Here is a 17,694-nt window from a genome sequence, read left to right on the forward strand (position 1 = left end):
TAGTGAATGTCAGGTCAAAGGCCTTGTGAATTTAAGGCCTAAGGAGTGGAAGAATGGTAAGCTTCATGCCTAAGAACTGGGCAGGATTGCTGTGAGCCACAGGCACTCGCTGCCTATCTAACTTTGACCTGCCTCCTAGAGTTAGGACCTGAGCTGGTTAGTGCCTTTAAGTTGCAGCTGGCTCAATGACAAGTTAGTGAGATTGGTCCAGGCTATTCCTGGCGGAGGCATCCTTTGCATGTGGCTGCCTTCTCATTATTAACTTGGCTTTGCCTGCATGATTTGAGTCTGGCCTTCTCTGGCTGCAGGCCAATCCCATTTGGTTTTTGATCTGCTCTGCCCTAGTCTTTGAATTTCCGGCTATCTCCTCAGAATGGCCGACACATTCATAGCTCAGCTTGACTGTCCCTTGGACAAGGACCAAGCCCATTGCCCAGTTTTCCATTGATAACCCAAAAGGACCCTGGGCTCTGTTCATTCCAAGTTCTAGTCAGTAGATGGACAGAAAAGAACATGCAGAAAGTTTGGCTTGAATCCATCCCATGGTTGGAGGGATGGCTCTGCTGAGTCTTCAGCAGAGGACTCAGAAATACCATCTTCTGACAATTAAAGGGCAAAATAGGTGAGGAGTGGAATTTAAAGAGACCCTCACATCTTGAAGTATACATAGCGACCTTCACCTCCAAACCTAAGTTACTCTACAGGAACACAGAAAGACTGGGAGGTGAACCTGCACTTCCTGACCCAGATTCTGTAACACAGAGTATCTGTTTATCTGCTGACAGATCCAGAAAATGGCATCCATCCTAATAGTCTTCAAAGGAAGGCACATGGTTAACCTCTCACCCATTCTCACCCTCACACAGCCACAGTCCTGGGTCCTCATCCCCTCCCCACATACTAAGACACTCTCCCACCCCTGGGGAAATGTGAATTTTCATTAGACAGGAGGACTGTAATCAGCTGTGAAATTATTCCCTAAACACCTCAGATGCCTAGTCATATGTACTATTTAATTTACTTTTAATATTGTGGATTTTTTTCAAGTGCCACAGAGCTGAAGCTCGGCTAAAGATAAGTTTGTGTCAATGCTTGTTTAGAATGGATTTTTGAGAAATTACCTTGGGTACTGAAGTTCCCTTCCAGAGAATGGCAGGCTCCCTTGTTTGATGCTGAACAGTTTGCTCTAAATTAATGCAACATTGTACTCTGTGTTCTGCTAATTCTCTAGCTATTTGATGTTTGTGTTTACTTGTGGAGTTTAAAATCCCTTCAAGAGGGGAGAGCAGGTGCCATTTGACATAAACGACCTGTGATATGACACTGTCTATGGATCTCTACATGACAGGCTTCTTGTATCTACATCAGGGCTCAAGGAGGAGTCTTTCTCATCTTTACTAAGAAGGAACTGAGGCTTAAAGAGGTTAAGGAATTCTTCCCTGGTCCCAGAGGGGAACCCAGAGTCAACCCATGTCTGCTAGATTCAGAAGCAATTTTTTTTTTATTATCTCTCTCCTTCTTCCATCTTTCTCTTTCTTTCTTTCCTCTTTGTTTCTTCTTTCTTTCTTTCATTTGTTCTCCTTTTCTTTCCCTTTTCTTTCCTTCCTTTCTCCCTTTCTCCCCCTTCTCTCACCCCCTCTCTCCTCTCTTCTGCTCCCTTCTTCCTTCTATTCCTCCCTCTCATATGTATGTGGTCCAAGTTGGCCTTAAACTCTTGGTCCTTTTGCCTCGGCCTCCCGAGTGCTAGAATTATAGGAATATACTACCACACTCAGCAGTCATGAGCTTCTTAAAGGCAGGGTCTAGTCACTATTTTATTTCAGATGTCTCTTCTAGACCCTAGCACAGGAGTGCTTGATATGTCTTTGCTGAACTGAGTATGTAGATCTACAAGTAGAATTTGTGAGCTAGCTTAAGCAAGACTACATTCATAACATTTTTTTTGTGAGCCAAGAATATTCTAATGGATTTTTAGAACTCATTTAGAAAGTGTAAGAAATTCATAAAAATATATGAATAGGGAACAGTTCCCTGAAACCTCAGAGAAAAGACAAATGACTGTGGCCTCAGGTTTTCAGGAGTGGCTTTGTAAGACAATGGGGTAGAATTCTTTTAGTGTATATTGAGTGTCTATATTTTACTGGGCTTCATGCCATGTGTTTTGTTTAAAAGATGAATAAAAGATAGTTGCTAAGGAAGGAAGGGTCCACAGTTGAGTAGATCCCAGAGATAGTAGGGAGATATTTAATTAAAACGAGTGTGATGAATGTCTGATTGGTTAAAATTTAAGTTTGCAGAAGTGATAGAAAGCATGGAAAAGCCATCGGAGTTGTGCAGGAATACTTTTGCTTAGGACAGATTGAACTTGATCTTGTTAAAATTTGTCTTTCTTATCCTTAGTTACTGTTTTAGTTCTTGGACGGCATTTACTAAAGCCACCGTTATGGCTTGTAATTGACATGTAAGATCTATGTAACTTAGTCATCATCTAATATGTGAGTGCTGACACGAAGCCTTGTACTGGGATACACAGGACAGCTCAGGTCTCTCCAGGACTGGGAGGGAAAGACTGGGGTGCCAGTTAGGCACAGAAGCTTTGAGGACTGTGTGAGCCCAGCTGGAGAAGACAGAAAGAATGTGAACAAAGATCCACAGTGCCACCTAGCCCCACATTTGCTGTTGTTTCTGTTTCACTCATGCTCTGTCCTAACCTCTTTTTGTAATGCCAGTATTGGGCTCGAACTCAGAGCCTTTTGTTCTTATTTAGGTCTTTCACTCGAGGCTGGCACTAAGATTTTCTGTCTAGCTGGCTTGTGAACCACAATCTTCCTATCTCAGCCTCCCAAGTACCTAGGATTACAAATGTGTGCCACCAGTACCTGAGTATTTCTTTGTTTTTTTAATTGTAATGTATAGAGGGGTTACAGTTATATTCATTAGATAGTAGGTGCATTACTTCTCACACATTGATACCCCTTGTCATGTTTTTGTCCCCATTTCCCTCCTCCCACCCCTTCCCAATCTTCTTTGGCCTTCCCTTTCCTATTTTAAATAAACAAATAAATGTATATACAACATAGCATGTAATTATTTCTATCTAGCCTCCTAACATGTAGTCCCAGAGGATTTTTTTGAGTTGGGATCCAACATGATGGAAGTGGTCTTTTGGGAGGAGGGGCCTGTCACTTAGGAGATATTTTTTTAAGGTATAGGCACAAAATGGTAATAAACAAAACTGAAGCAAAAACTGAGGTAAAAATTTTATCATTTCTGTTGGAGCCAGGAGTTTGGCCTAGTGGTAGAGTACTTGCCTAGCATGTGTGAAGGCCCAGGTTTGATCCTTGGTTCCACATACATAGAAAAAGCCAGAAGTGGCACTGTGATTCAAGTGGTAGAGCTCTAGCCTTGAGAAAGCTGAAGGGCAGTGCTCAAGACCTGAGTTCAAGGTCCCAGGACTGGCAAAAAAATGATCATTTCTGGATCATATGAAATTCTTGACTCATAGGCTGATTTTTGAGTATTTTTAATTTAACTCTTTCTGTTGTAATTGCTCATTTATTTCTTACCACCATTAGAGTACAAGAGGCCAAAGACCAGGTTCTGTTCCAGCCTGTATACGACTTGTTTTCCAGAATTCACCCCATGAACCTATGCCGTGGTGATGGGCCACTGACTGCAGAACAATGTTAAGGGAACGCTGAATGCGGCTTCCTCTGGAAGTAATGTCTAAACTAACAGAGGGACTTAATTTTGAAGATGCCCTGTGCCCGTTATGCTGCCCCCATCTCAATCAGAAGCTTCAAGCCAGGCCAGGCCCTCATTAAACCAAGGTAAAGGACAAGTCAGGAAAACCTGGCTTTTGCTGATTTTATTTCCTCATCAGTAATTTTTTTTTTAGCCTCTCAGTCATTTATAGATCACAAAGTTTGACAACTTAACTCCCTGCTTGGTTCTGGATGTTAATTATATCTTTGCTCCTAATGATTTTACAATTCCCATGTGGCCATTGGTAGGGTTCTGGCACAAAGGTCAAAGGCCCAGGCTAGCAAGCAGTATGATCATAATAATCTATTTGCTGCTCACTCTCAGGAACTTCATCCATTTCTTCAATAATATAAAATTCAAAATATAGAAAAAGGAAAAGAAAACCGTTTGGTGTCAAATTGCTTCATACATTTAAAAATATAGCTATTTCTCCCCACTCTCTCTTCCCGTCTCCCTCTTTCTCTCCTCCCTCTCTTTCTTCTCTTTCTATTCTCTCCTTTTCCTTCTATCCCCTTGTTTCACAACCTCTTCCCACTGGATCAAATCCAGAGCCTTGCATATGCCACACAAACATTCTACCACTGAAATATACCCACAATCATATTTTTCACTGTGAGCTTCATTAATGACTGTGTCTTAAGACTGGCTGTTTTGTGTTGTGGGTGTGGTGGCAAGTGTCAGAGGAGTAATGTACTGATAGCAATTGGGTATTTATTTGCCACATGCCCACTGATTTTACAAGCTTCATTAACTCATCAAAACAACACTCAGAGGTGGGTACTGTTCGTGCTCCCATTTTGAGGTGAATAAACTGAGGCTCAAAGCAGTCAAGTAACTTATCTATGCTGCCCTAGTTTGTAGGAGGCAACCCTGGAATTTGGGTTTAAGTGGCTGCCTCTGTAAAGAATTGCCCTCTCTCCTTATCTGGAGTCTCCCTAAGGACATGTTAATTGACCAAAAATGTGGGGAACTTCCCTGGCGGAGGCTCACTCATTAATTAACTAAGGGAAACACCCACCGTAAGAAACACCCTCTCATTCAGTGGAAATGTGAGCAGATAAGGGCTTTTTCAGAGATCTGACCGTGGCAGCTTGGCACCTAGCACCTTTAGGAGGAAGCGATAGGAACAAAATTGACTGAAGAGTAAGCCCAAAGGGGAGGCCTTCGGGAGTAGCAACTCACTGATTTCATTTTCCTAAGTTTCAGCAGCCAGAATTTTAGCTATGAAGGCCCTGCTTTAATCTGGGATGTACTTTTTATTTTAATCCCATAGATCTGACTGCCCTGCACAAAGCCCTTAAGGATTCATTAAAACCTAGACAGATGTCCCTGCTCTTTCTATAAAAAATATTTTTAAATGTGGTACACCATTGGAAATTCCATGAGAAACACATGTTCAGGTTGTAGAACAATTCCGTAGCAACCATCTATATCATTGTCACCAGGTCAAGCAGGAGAGCATCAAATCTAAGACAATGATTATTAGCAAGCATCTGCTGACTTCAGGTTAAGACCAGAGGCCATATGGACCTCCTGGTGAAGTGCTCAACCCCACTGTGAGGCAATAACCCAGAAAACACGAAACTCTAATCTGATAGAGCTCTAGATTGGACTATCAGTTGATACAAAACATAGGGTGCAAAGGGACACTTGAAATATTCTGGAGAGTCAATCAACAAAACCCAGATGTGGGAACTTCCAAAGTACAGAAGACAATGTTTCTTTGACAACAGCAAATTGCAAGGAGAAAACTAAGAGACCTAGCAGTGTAGTTCTCTCTATCTTACTTTGAACAAAACAACTCTAAAAATGTTTATGAGACAATTAGGTCCTGATTGAAGAGTTGATGATATTAAGGAAATTGTTTTATATGTGACAATTATTCTATGATCATCTTAAAATAGAGTCTATCCTTTAGAGACACATCTTGAAGTATATTGCCATGAAATAATAGGTTTCTTGGGAGTTGAATGGCAGTGATTCTGGGGTTGTAGAAGGAAGGGGATGGGGGTCTATGTGGCGATTCAAGGGATGCTTGGGGATATGCGTGTGAGAGTCATGGAGCTATTCAGTTTTCTGGATATGTTTAAACACGTTCTTAATTTTTTTTTAAAAAAAGCTGTCCTTTGGCCGGGAGTTTGGCCTAGTGGTTAAAGTGCTTGCCTAGCATGCATGAAGACCTGGGTTTGATTCCTTGGTACCACATATATAGAAAAAGCCGGAAGTGGTGCTGAGGCTCAAGTGGTAGAGCTCTAGCCTTGAGAAAGCCCAAGGACAGTGCTCAGGCCCTGAGCTCAAGCCCAGGACTGGCAAAAAAGAAAAAAAGAAAGAAAAAAAAAAGCTGTCCTTTATGGTATAATTCAAATGCCTCCTTTCTCAGAGCAAAGGCAATCTTTTTCTTGGTAAATCCAAAGCACTTTCCTCCTTCAGGAATTACAACTTGCTCTACACGCCCTTCTTCCCCAGAGCCTAGCAGGGGCTCAGGCAAGAGCTTTATCCTTGAGCTTCCCTGGATGCCTAGCCATGAACCTGGTGATTGGCAGGAGCTCCATAACGTGATTTGCTGAATTAAATGGCAATGTTATCTTTAACAAAATCCACCAGCCTCCCACAACTCTTTTCCTCTGGTCACATATAAAGGAGTCACTTCTGAATTAGGCAAATGATCTGTTTGTTTTTTTAAACACAGGAAGAGACAGGCCTGGACTCGTGATACCACAACAAAAATGTCCTCTGCCCCCAGCCATGCACGGCCAGTTAGCAGGAGTGGCCTTCCCACTGCAGAGGTCTGGATCTGCCTGCCCAGACATGGAGCCTCAGTAAAGTTTCCAACCATCTCCATCTCCATCCACCTGGCTTTTCCATCTGTGTCTGAGACCAGCAAGAAAGCCCTAAGAACTGTTTGAGTAAGAACAGCGTTTGTTTCTAATTCCTTAGAAGTAAGCTAACATTAAGTATCAATACTCTAGGAGATTAGAGACAATTGTGATGAGCCAGATGGTCCCAGAACAGTGCTAAATGCTGGCTGGCCATTGCTTCTGACCATTCATTGCTTCTGCTGACTTCCACTGGCTGCGGAAATGTCTCAGCATGCATTGTAAGAGCACCAATCCGTTCTCTCTCACCAAGAAGATAACATTCTTCCTTTTTCATTTTTCTTTTGATTATCACCTCCTATTTTTCGATGTCTTCCTGTGCAAGTAAATGATCTGAGCACCGCCTGATGACAGCATGCATTTTGAGGAGAAAATGATCTGAGAGACACAGTGAACCAGCTGCTAAATTAAGTTAGAAGTGGTATTATTTAAAACCCATGAAACTGGAGATCAGGTTAAAAAGAAAACATACTCTCAGAAGGGATGCTTACATTAATCTTGAGCCAGTGCATTTTGGAAAAACAAGGCATAGCGATCGAGACAATACGGGAACACGGGGAAATAGCTTCTAGTCATAAGGATATAAGGACATTTTCTCTTGCAGAAAGCAGAAACCCTATCAGGAAGGCTGCAGTAAAGGTGAAATGGGGAGTGTGAATTCTGTTTTTTAACCATAGCCAGTGCCTCTCCATCTATTAAGAAGGTTAAAGAAGAAGAAACGGGCCTCATCCAAAAAGAGTTCAATTAGAAGCAAATGTACCTGTGATCATAAACCAAAAGAGGTAATTGAGAATCCATTGGCTCATATCTTGGAACATAAAACAGTCCCATTTCTCTGACACAACCTAAGAGCAGGTGCACTCAGGGACATTTGGCTGAACTAGAATTCCAGCTTTAACTTCTAAGTGCTGTCTGTTGCCTAGAGCTTACATATCATCCTCAAGGGGTCTCCCCACTTCCCCATTGGAATGCACAGGGAATTAGTTTCATAAAAGCAGATGTGATTTAGCAGCCACTGACTGGGTTTGTGGATGATCAGCCCAAATCTCAGGCTGCTGTCTGATGGCATTGGTCCTGGGACACAGATATGGACTCAAAAAGTTTGGGTTTACATCACTGTTCTTTTATCACCCACACCATCATGAGCAATGGAACTTTTTCATTCTCCAAGTACCACCAAACCCAAGGTTACTCAAGGTGAGTCGACTGGTATTCAAAGTATGTCTGCTCTCCTCACCAACATTTTGTAGAGAATTGTAGACTGGCATTTCTTTCCTTTATAATCTGAGTCTGACATTTAATTTGGTCAGTAACAAACTAGGACGCAGTGAATCAGTCTGCCTCAGGCCACACCATGGAAATTTCTTGCTGTTACTTCAGCTACTCCATCTCTTCCTGCTTTAGTAATCAGTCAAGGAATAGAAGAATTCCACTCTTATCCAGAGTGGAAATTTAGAAGAAGAGTTTTTCAGAGCTTCAAGGTAGTTATTTCCCCCATAAGTCTGCTGGGCTTAAAAGTAAAAGGAATAAAATGGTCCTACTAGAATGAAGGACACAGTTCTAAGCTTCTAGAAAAGCCACAGTTCCTTCCTCTTTGTTTTCTATTAGACAGTTTTCTTTCCCATGAAAAAAAAATACCTAACATAGACAACTTAAAGGGGAAAGGATTTATTTTGGCTCATGGCTCAGGAGTTTTCAGTTCATGGTGTGCTGGCTGCAGTTCTGTGGACCTGTAGTGAGGCTGAAACACCATGGCTAGTGGGCATGGCAGCGACAAGCTACCTCGTGGTTAGCTAGAAGCAGAGGCAGACAAGGGATGGGGCAGGGGCAAGACGTATGCTTCAAAGACACACTCTAATGGGGGACTTCCTCCAACTAAGTCCCACTCCCTGATGAAATTATTAGTGGATTAATCCATTGATCAGGTTATTCTCTTCATGATCTAGTCACCGCTCATCTGGGGAAGGGAAACTTGATATCTGAACCCTCACGCTCATCGTGTGTAAAGGCATAAGAGCTACATTCACCTCGTACTTACTTCATGTATTCTTTGATTTCATATCTATGTAGAAGGCCCCTCTGAGGGTGGGTGCTGTGCTCAGTACTGCAATAAACTCAAAGGTAAATAATCTCCTACTCTAAGTATCTTTTCAGAGAGGGGAACATAATATGATGTGATGCAAGCCTGTAGACATTGGGAGAGCTGGGACATTAAGGAATCTCAGCTTTGTCCTGAGACCAATTGACAAGATAATATTGGTCAAGCTCAATCAGTTTTCAGCCATAAATATTATTCGTGCTTCTGCTACTTTAAGTCATTTCTTTTCTGATCCTCAGAATTTCAAGGATGGAATGAACCTTAGCGATTATCTAGGACTTGTCTGAAGTTATATGGGCAAATTAACTGAGGTTGAGTAGAAGAGGTGCTAAATGAATGTCCTAGAGCTGAAACACTCTCTGGCCCTAGTCTGCCTGGATACAGAGCACGAGCTGAACTTCTCTCCCAGGCCTTCCTAGATCAATGTCAAGAGCCAAGAACCAGGTCAAGTTGGCTTTTTATACAGAAACCTGCTAAAAGTAGGCACTGAATTATTCACATTTGGGATCATATAAATAATGCATTGGGTGTTAGTATCAGATTTATAATGCATTCATAAGCTTAGGAGTGATTAGTCACTGTGATGTGCTACTCAGAAGTAACAGATCACCTGGCCCTGGCGTCCTTGCCTAGCTCCTGTCCTTGCAGATGGCTCCCTTGCCAAATGCTGTGCCTTTCCCATCCCTATATGTCTGGGGCCAAACTGCAGGTGTCTGGGCTAAGAAATAGTACTGCAGAATCCCAGAGTGCTTTCACACACTAGATCTTGGCACTGGCTGCCTTATTAAGGACTCAGAAGGGTTGCATAAGGCCTCTAATGTGCCTTCCGTGTACCAAAGCAAAAAGCAACTGTTTGGCACTATGATTAAAGATGTTTACTCCACTTTGCTTCAGCTGTAGAGAACCTACCTAAGTGGTCTCACGTTAAATGGACAATTCATAGAAAAAATACTCTCTCCAGTCTGATTGAATTTCCATTTCACTGGGAAAGTAGAGAAAGTAGAGGTCACTAAATTTCATGAGAGTAATTGTAGAGGGATAATAGTTATGGTTTGGATAGCAAATACCCTCTAAAATCATGTGTTGAATGCTTAGTCCACAATGAGATGTGTATCTGTGGGGCTGTGAGAGGTGACTGAATTACAAAGATGTGACTCTTTAATTAGTATATGTATGTGTTCATGGCTGAATGGACTATTAGAAAGCAGGTTGGAGGAAATGCGGTGTGCTTTTCTGGGGGTGTGTCTTTGTAGGACATTCCTTGTCCTTGAACAACCCCTTCTCTCTCAATAGCACTCTCCACCTCTTTGCCTCCTGGATGCCAGGAGGTGAGCAATCTCCTTTGCCACATCCTCTGGCTGCCATGATATTCTGCCTCATCACAGGCCATTAGCTAACAAACTGGCAGACCATGAACTTGAAAGCTCTAAAAGATCCTAGCTAGGCAATCAGAGCAAAGGTTCCCCATTCCGCAGAGGTTCTGCAGCCTTCAGCGTGGGCTTGAATAGTTGCATATTCATCCTCACAGCACATCTGGGACCGTCACCCTGAAAACACTTGCACATGAAGAGCAGATTAATTGGACCTCCGAGATGTGCACTAGATGGGCGTCCCATCATCGGAGGGTCTAGACAATATGTAATAAGTTCAGACAGGTTGTGTAGAGCTTATGATTGGATCTGTGGACTGATATGACCAGAAGACTGTCTGATGATCTGAAAAAATTACCATAGCTCTCTGCTAGAGAGACAACTTATTAACCCCAATGCAATCCACTTCAGGCAGTGACCCTCTCTGGGACTTCTCCCATCTAGCAAGAGCTTTCTTTAATAAATCGTTGCCCTTTTACTTCTCCCACTATGCCCCTGGTCTTATTCTTTAAGACCATGGAGACAGAGCATCTCATTTAGACATTGCAGTTTTTTTTTTGTATCATACTGAAACTTCTAAAAATCAGAAGACCAAATAAAAATTTCCATCCTTAAAAATACCTGTTTCTCATCAGGTTATTATATCACAGCAACAACAAAAACATTCAACTAAATTAATAAGGTTCTGTAACTGATTACTCCAGGATTCATTTTCTTCTAATGCAAAAGACTAGAAAGGAAGATAGCTGTCGCAATAATAAATTGAATTCTTGGTCTAAGCAACTAAGCTATTAACAAAGAGATAGAGGTGGAACCTGAGATGGTTACTATTTGTAAGGTGATACAGAAGAAGAAATGGGGAAGAGTGAGAGAGGGAGGAGTAGGAGAAAGCAGATAAAGAAGAGGAAGAGGAAAGGAAAGGGAGAAGGAGAAAAGGAGGAAGAGGGCAAGGAGGGAAGGTACCCAGGAGCCAAAATCTTTAACTTCTCTATCCTTGACAATCCATCTTCTAGATAACTGCCACTGCTTTCAGATCCCTATCTACCCACAGAGAACAATACAAGGGAGGAAAGCAGAGTCAAGACTGCTTGGGTGGTAGCCAGGACTTTTACAGATCCCTGCAGCCCAGAGTGTAAGTTTTCTTCCTTAACTTTCCCCTTATGCTCTAGGGTCAGATTTTGATCCTCAGTCTTAGGCCTGGGGACAAGAAGTACCCTCCTCTTGAAGTGTGAGGGAGCCTGCCTCCAGGGGACAACATAATTTGTAACAGTGCAGAAGGGACCTGACTACCATGTGTTTTTCCATGACTCTGAGGCAGGGGATAACAGAGCACCTAGTGAGTGGCCTTGAGGTTGGGAGCACACACACTACTTGGGAGGTCTTTTGCTGCTCACTGAAGAGCAGAATGGCCTCTCCACTCAGACAAGCCCCTGGGCTACCAGTCAGGGGTTGGCCAGGGGACTGGAGTCTTCTTCGTGGCACTCACTACTCACAGTGGTGTAAAAACAATAACATTATTGCATCATTACAAAGGGGGCAGCGACATGCTGATGCAAATGCTCATTTCTGACAAGACTGAGAAAATGAAATGGCTCAGAAGGGAATGGGAAAGTGCCCAGAGAGTAATAACTGTTAGGCTGTTGAAGAGCTTCAACAATGGATAAGTCTGCTGTGATTTCATCAGATGAAAAACAATTAACCCCTGTGGAGCCATCTAACACTGTGGTTGGATAGTGAGAAAATTCCTCCATCTAGCGCCTACCCTACCCTTTCACCAGCCGAGCCTTAGTGCTGAGATGGTTTCAGGGAGAGAAATGTCTACACATGTACAATTTCTGGGGCCACACAATCGGATAGGCAAAACCTCAAGATGTCCACTGCAAGCAATCAGGTTGGGTCAGGGAGGCCCAGAATAGTCAGACATCACTCTGTTTGGGGAAGAGGAGCTGAAGGGGAAGCATTTTGAGTACACTGATTCCAGGATTTTCAAGGGAAACAACCCTGCTACGTAGGGTGTCTGCATTTTTCCAAGTGGTTCTACTTGTCTCTCTTGCATAAGGATGCTGATGTGCTAAATGTGGGCATCTGGTTTCAGCACACCATCCCTAATTAGGCTGCTCCTCCGGAAGCATGGCAGGGGGATGGGATTTAAACTAGGGGCTGTCAATGCCTAGGTTGCTGCAGGTAGACCTGAGGTCATGAGTCTGGAAAAGGCCATCATGAGGGGCCAAGGGAGAAAATAATAGAGAAGGAGCAGAAACCTGGAACACGGAGGAGGGAGGGATGGAAAGAGAAAAGGGTGGGATGGAAAGAGAAAAGGGAGGGAAGAAAAGAGGCAGAGGGGAGGAGAGCACAGGGACTCAGAGAGGGTGGCAAGTAGTCCTAGGCAGAGGTGGTGACAGCTCCTGCTCCTTGATCTGCCTCCCTTCCTCCCTGGGGTCCTCTCAGATCTCTATTTCCATTTCATGTGAACTTGGCAGTAACTGCTCCATTCCACCTTTTCTTTGGGTGATATAAATGAAACCTATTTTTTTTTTTGGGTAACCAAAAGAATCTCAGTGAAAGAATATGGCCAGAAGAGAAAAATTAGAAACCTGTCAAACAAAGCCAAAAGAATATCAAGTTCAATCATCAAGATAAACCTCTGCTTCTTATTCTTGGAGAAGCTGGAGTCAGTGAGAACAGAGTTGAAAACTGACAAGGAAGGTCTGAGGAAGAACTCTGTGGTTATAGCTCCCTCTTCCCTACGCCACCAGAAACTGGTTTTCTAATCTGTACAAATGTGGCAATCCGATTGCTAAGGAGCTATCTAGCTACTTAGGAACCTCATACCCAGTGATACTACCTTCTCAGATGGATCTGATTACAAACCCCACTCAGAGTAAAACTGTTTTGCCGAAAATACTTGTCATTTATTTCCTTGTGGTGCTAAGAATCAAACTCAGGGCCTTGCAATGCTACCTAAGATTGTCATATTAGTGTGAGAAGAGAGGTGTGGGACCCTAAGAGTTGTTACTAATGGTAGATACAAAGTTTGAGTAGAACTGATACAAAGTTGTTGCGTTCAACTTGAGCTTGCCCTGCTCCCTGTCCTTTGCAGGAATGCACAAATGATTGTCTAGCCATAATGCCAGAATCAACCTTGTTGAGACATGGGTTTGAAGCTTCGATGTTGGTGAGATCCCCATCTTCAGTAGGAAGCCCTTCAGAAATCCACAGGCACTGGTAGCTCACACTTATAATCCTAGCTACTCAGGAGGCTAAGAGCTGAGGATCACAGTTCAAGGCCAGCCCCTGCACTGAAGTCTGTGACTCTTATGGCCAATTAACCACTAGAAAACTGGAAGGGATGCTGCAGCTCAACGTGATAGGTTGGTAGCTGAAGAGTCCTAGGATGTCCTTGAGTTAAAGCCCCACAACCAAAAAAAAAAAAAAAAAAAAAAAAAAAACAATGAGCAATGAGAATCCTGGACCCAAGATCTACCCTTTAGGGGCCAACCAAAAGGTTTTAGAGAGGGACCAATAGGCTAAGAGCCTGAAAGTACTCAGGGATCAGGGAAATCATGTAACCTTTGACAAACTACAGTGGCTTAAGAGTTGTCAGCTCTGCCTACATTCATTTAATTAGATTTTAATTTCTCTTTACACATTTAGTTTTAAAGATTCTAAGAAGTAATTATTTTCAGTATCAATTGAGTAAGAGGAACAATCCCCAACTTAGACTAAACAGCTTAGGGAGGTTTGTCTCATTCCAGTTCAAACAGTCTTTCAGAAGCAGCCTGGTTGCATCATGCTTCATTGCCCCAGAAAGACAGGGAGCCGGCAGAGAGGCAAACACCTTGTGGGGAGAGGAGGGAGAAGGAAACCTCTGTGTCTCTTTCACTTCTCTGAATCTGAGGACAACCAAAGAGGTGAGAGAAATTCAAACCAGAGACCTGGGTGCATAGGTGTTATGCTACGTGAGCCACTGGGTGCGGGAATGGGTATAAATGGTAGTATCTCCCATCCCTGGTGTCAGTAAAAACTGCCCAGCTTGGATCAAAGTAAGACTATTCCCTTCTCTGACTTGCCTTTGGGAAGAGGGTCAGTTATGTTATAGTGGATTATGACTGGGTAGTCGACATTATTGAATACATCCTCCTATACCTTATTTTGAAACCAGAACCTGAGAGAAACCACTCCCATCAACATGACTGAGTTTGCCTCTGATAAAAAGGAAATGTGAGCTGGATGCAGTGACTTACACCTATAATCCTAGCTTCTTAGGAAGCTGAGATCTGAGGACTGGGGTTCAAAGCCAGACTGGCACTAAAGCCAGTGAGACTCTTATCTCCAATTAATCACTAGAAAGCCGGCAGTGGCGTGGTAGCTCCAGGGGTAGGATGATAGCCTTGAGCTGAAGAGCTCAGGGACAGAGCCCAGGCCCAGAGTTCAAGACCCATGACCAAAAAAAAAAAAGAGAAACAAACATGAGACAAACACATCCAATGTGATTTAACCAGCCTGTCAAATACATGACCTCACTATTACAATAAGTCATTGTTTCAGAATATACTTTTGTTATTAAGGTGTTGTACAGAAAGGATGCCAGTGAGTTGGTGGGGTCTAAAAATCAAGACCATGTTCACCGTCAGTGATAAGTGAACTTCTTAGCTAGTCAGAAGAGAGGGAGATAGAAACTGAGCTAATCGAGGACGTCCAGCCCTGTTCACAACACACATGCATAATGGTCTTGATGTTCAACAAATGGATTGCCTTATGTGTGTGTGCATGTATATATGTGTAGGACATGGGATAAAGTTTCTAGTAACCCCATTATTGAAAAGAAAGGGTGTGTGAGTGCAGTCATAATGTTCAGTGTATACATGTGACAATGGGATTAGGCAAACTGAGATGATGGGTAGGGGCTGTGAGAGATGGTGGGTAAATATGAAAGAGGTGATATTGATCAAAATATGTTATACTTACAGACATGTTGAAATGAAACCTCTTTGAACAACTATTTAAAGATAATTTTAATTTTTTTGATAATTTAAAATTTTTAAAGATTAATATTTTTTAAATGGCATCCTTTATTAGGCACCAGTAGCTCAAACCAATAATCCTAGATATTTAGGAGGCTGAGATCTGAGGATTATGATTTAAAGCAGGCCAGGGGAGGAGAGTCTGAGATACTTATCTCCAATTAACCACCCAAAAAGCTGGAAGTAGAGCTGTCATTCAAGTGGTTGAGTGGCTCAAAACCTTCTAGGATCTATTTGGTGTGCAAAGGGTTCATGGAGACTTTGTGGGTACAATTATATGTACACAGATGGTTTCTTATAAGTATGCATATTGAAGAATTGGATGTGTTCCAGGAGTTCAGCACTAGTCGAGGGAAGGGGGCCCCTTTCCCGTCCTTTCAGAATGTGAGAGACTATAAAATGGAATGGTGGGAAGTAAAGACTGTGAACTCAGTCTTGCTGGGTTTGACTCAAATACTAATTAGCTATGATCTCGACTAAGATGCTTACATAAATCCTTTTGTGGTTGGTTTTCTCATCAGCAATGGTGTTTTGTGTGAATTAAATGGGATGACATTTATACACTAGAAAATTATGCTTTTGCTTTTGGTTCCCACAAAAGCTTGAAAAGACAGGTCACTGTAACAATCTCAGATCCATGTCAGACACTTCTGCATGGTAATGAGGAACTTACGTACTTTTAGGCATATCATTGTATCCCAGGTTATTTTTACCACTTGAGTGCTAAGAACTCTAGAAAGGTAGAATGGAACCTGTAGTGTCCACTCCTTGTATATCCTCCATAAATCTGTTATATTGGATAGTACATAGATAGCCCAACTGTGGAGATGCAAGTAATACAAATGTAATCCAACTCAAGACAGTTACAAACCAGAGAGATGGTGGGAGGCCAAAGAGGACAGAGATCACACCTAATGGAAGGACCCTGTGTAGGTGCTGGTTTCAAGCTGGCTCTTGAAGGATGATGGGTAGGATCTCATTAGATGGAGCTAGAGGAATGGAAAAGAAATTTTCCACTCTTTAAGTAGAGGGAATATAAGTAGAAATATAAAGATGGAAAAGTGCCAGAAGTCATCTAATTTGATTGATGTGTAAGGTATAGTGGGGAAGAGTTGGCGAATAAGGAAGAGTAGGGTTTTGTCATAAAAGACCTTAAATGTTAGGATGAGAAATTTATACTTCATTTGTCAGTCAGTGGGGAGCCATTGAAGGTTTGGTAAAAAAGAATATCTAATCATATCTCTGCTTGAGGAAGAGTAATTATTCTCATAAGATGACTTAGAAGAAAGAGAGATAGAAGATAGGGAGGGTGTAAAGGAAATTGCCAGAGTATTTCAAATGAGGATTGATGGAAGTTTAAACAAGGGTAGTTACGGAGGGGCAAGATAATAGCAGAGTATAAGGGGCATAATGATTGATTGATTGTTCTGGGAAAAGGAATAATCAAGGATGAGTCCAAGGTCATCAGCCTGAGGGAATAGAAGACTGATGGACTAATATACCAAAGTAGTAAAATGACTGAGGGGATGGCTTGGGAAGGCTGGTGAATTATGAGTGAAGGACCAGATAGAGTTGAAGGCAACATGGAGCTGGGGGACAGGAAATAGAGATTAAATATTGCACAACTCATGTAGCTGTGTTTTTTTCTCTTCTAGTATCCAATCCCACACTTAACACATGGTTCTCCTACTCCTTCAGTCAGAACAGACTGCCTGTCCCTTCATATGCGGTTCCTACCTGAAGAAGTGCCATATAAAGGTATTCAAGTTGGCTCTTGTGGTTGGGGTTTCTTCATCTCTGGAGCCTAGCCTCCCAAATAATGACAAGGCTGTCTTTCTGACTCAGTCATAAGTTCAAATAGAAAAGAACTTTGTGATAACAGGGCATTGAGGACACAATAGCACTATACCTATGATACTGCATAAGTTCAACAGAAAATTATTAACAACTACGAGTCTACAGATACCTTCATTGAAAAACCTCACAGTTGAAAACCATGACCTGTTCAAGACTACAGTGATATCATATTGATATGTCATCTCCCAGAGTTTCAGGAATCCAGCTCATCTCACATCTCTAAGTGTAATAACAGCTTCTACCATGTGCTTACTAGTGTGAAAGTGCCAGATTCTTACAGTCTATGGACTGATGGAGTTATCAGGAAACTACAGAAATGATCATTTTAGTTCATAAATACCCAATAATCCAACTTTAACTGTCTGGCAATTTTCAGTTGTTAGCTTAGTACCAGCCCATATAAATATACAAAAAGCTGTGTATCATAGTTGATTTTAGATCATATTTTGAGAACGATGGCTCTAGGAAACAGACCAGACACAGCTAAGAAAATTTTTCTAAGCTCATGTAGCTAGACAACCTTACAGGACAAACAGTTATGGGTTTGGTGGCCTATGCTGTATGTTTAAAAGACCCCTCAGGTGTGAAAAGTCTTCAGCTGGCTAGATCTATGCTCTGGAGTAACTGTACTTTCCGCTATTTCCTTGTCTGCAAAAAATGAGGGGATTGAATTTGATCCGTGGCCACCATGAATACATAGAAGC

Source organism: Megascapheus bottae, chromosome 14, assembly GCF_031878675.1.
Source record: "Megascapheus bottae isolate mThoBot1 chromosome 14, mThoBot2.hap1, whole genome shotgun sequence".
Lineage (NCBI taxonomy): Eukaryota > Metazoa > Chordata > Mammalia > Rodentia > Geomyidae > Megascapheus > Megascapheus bottae.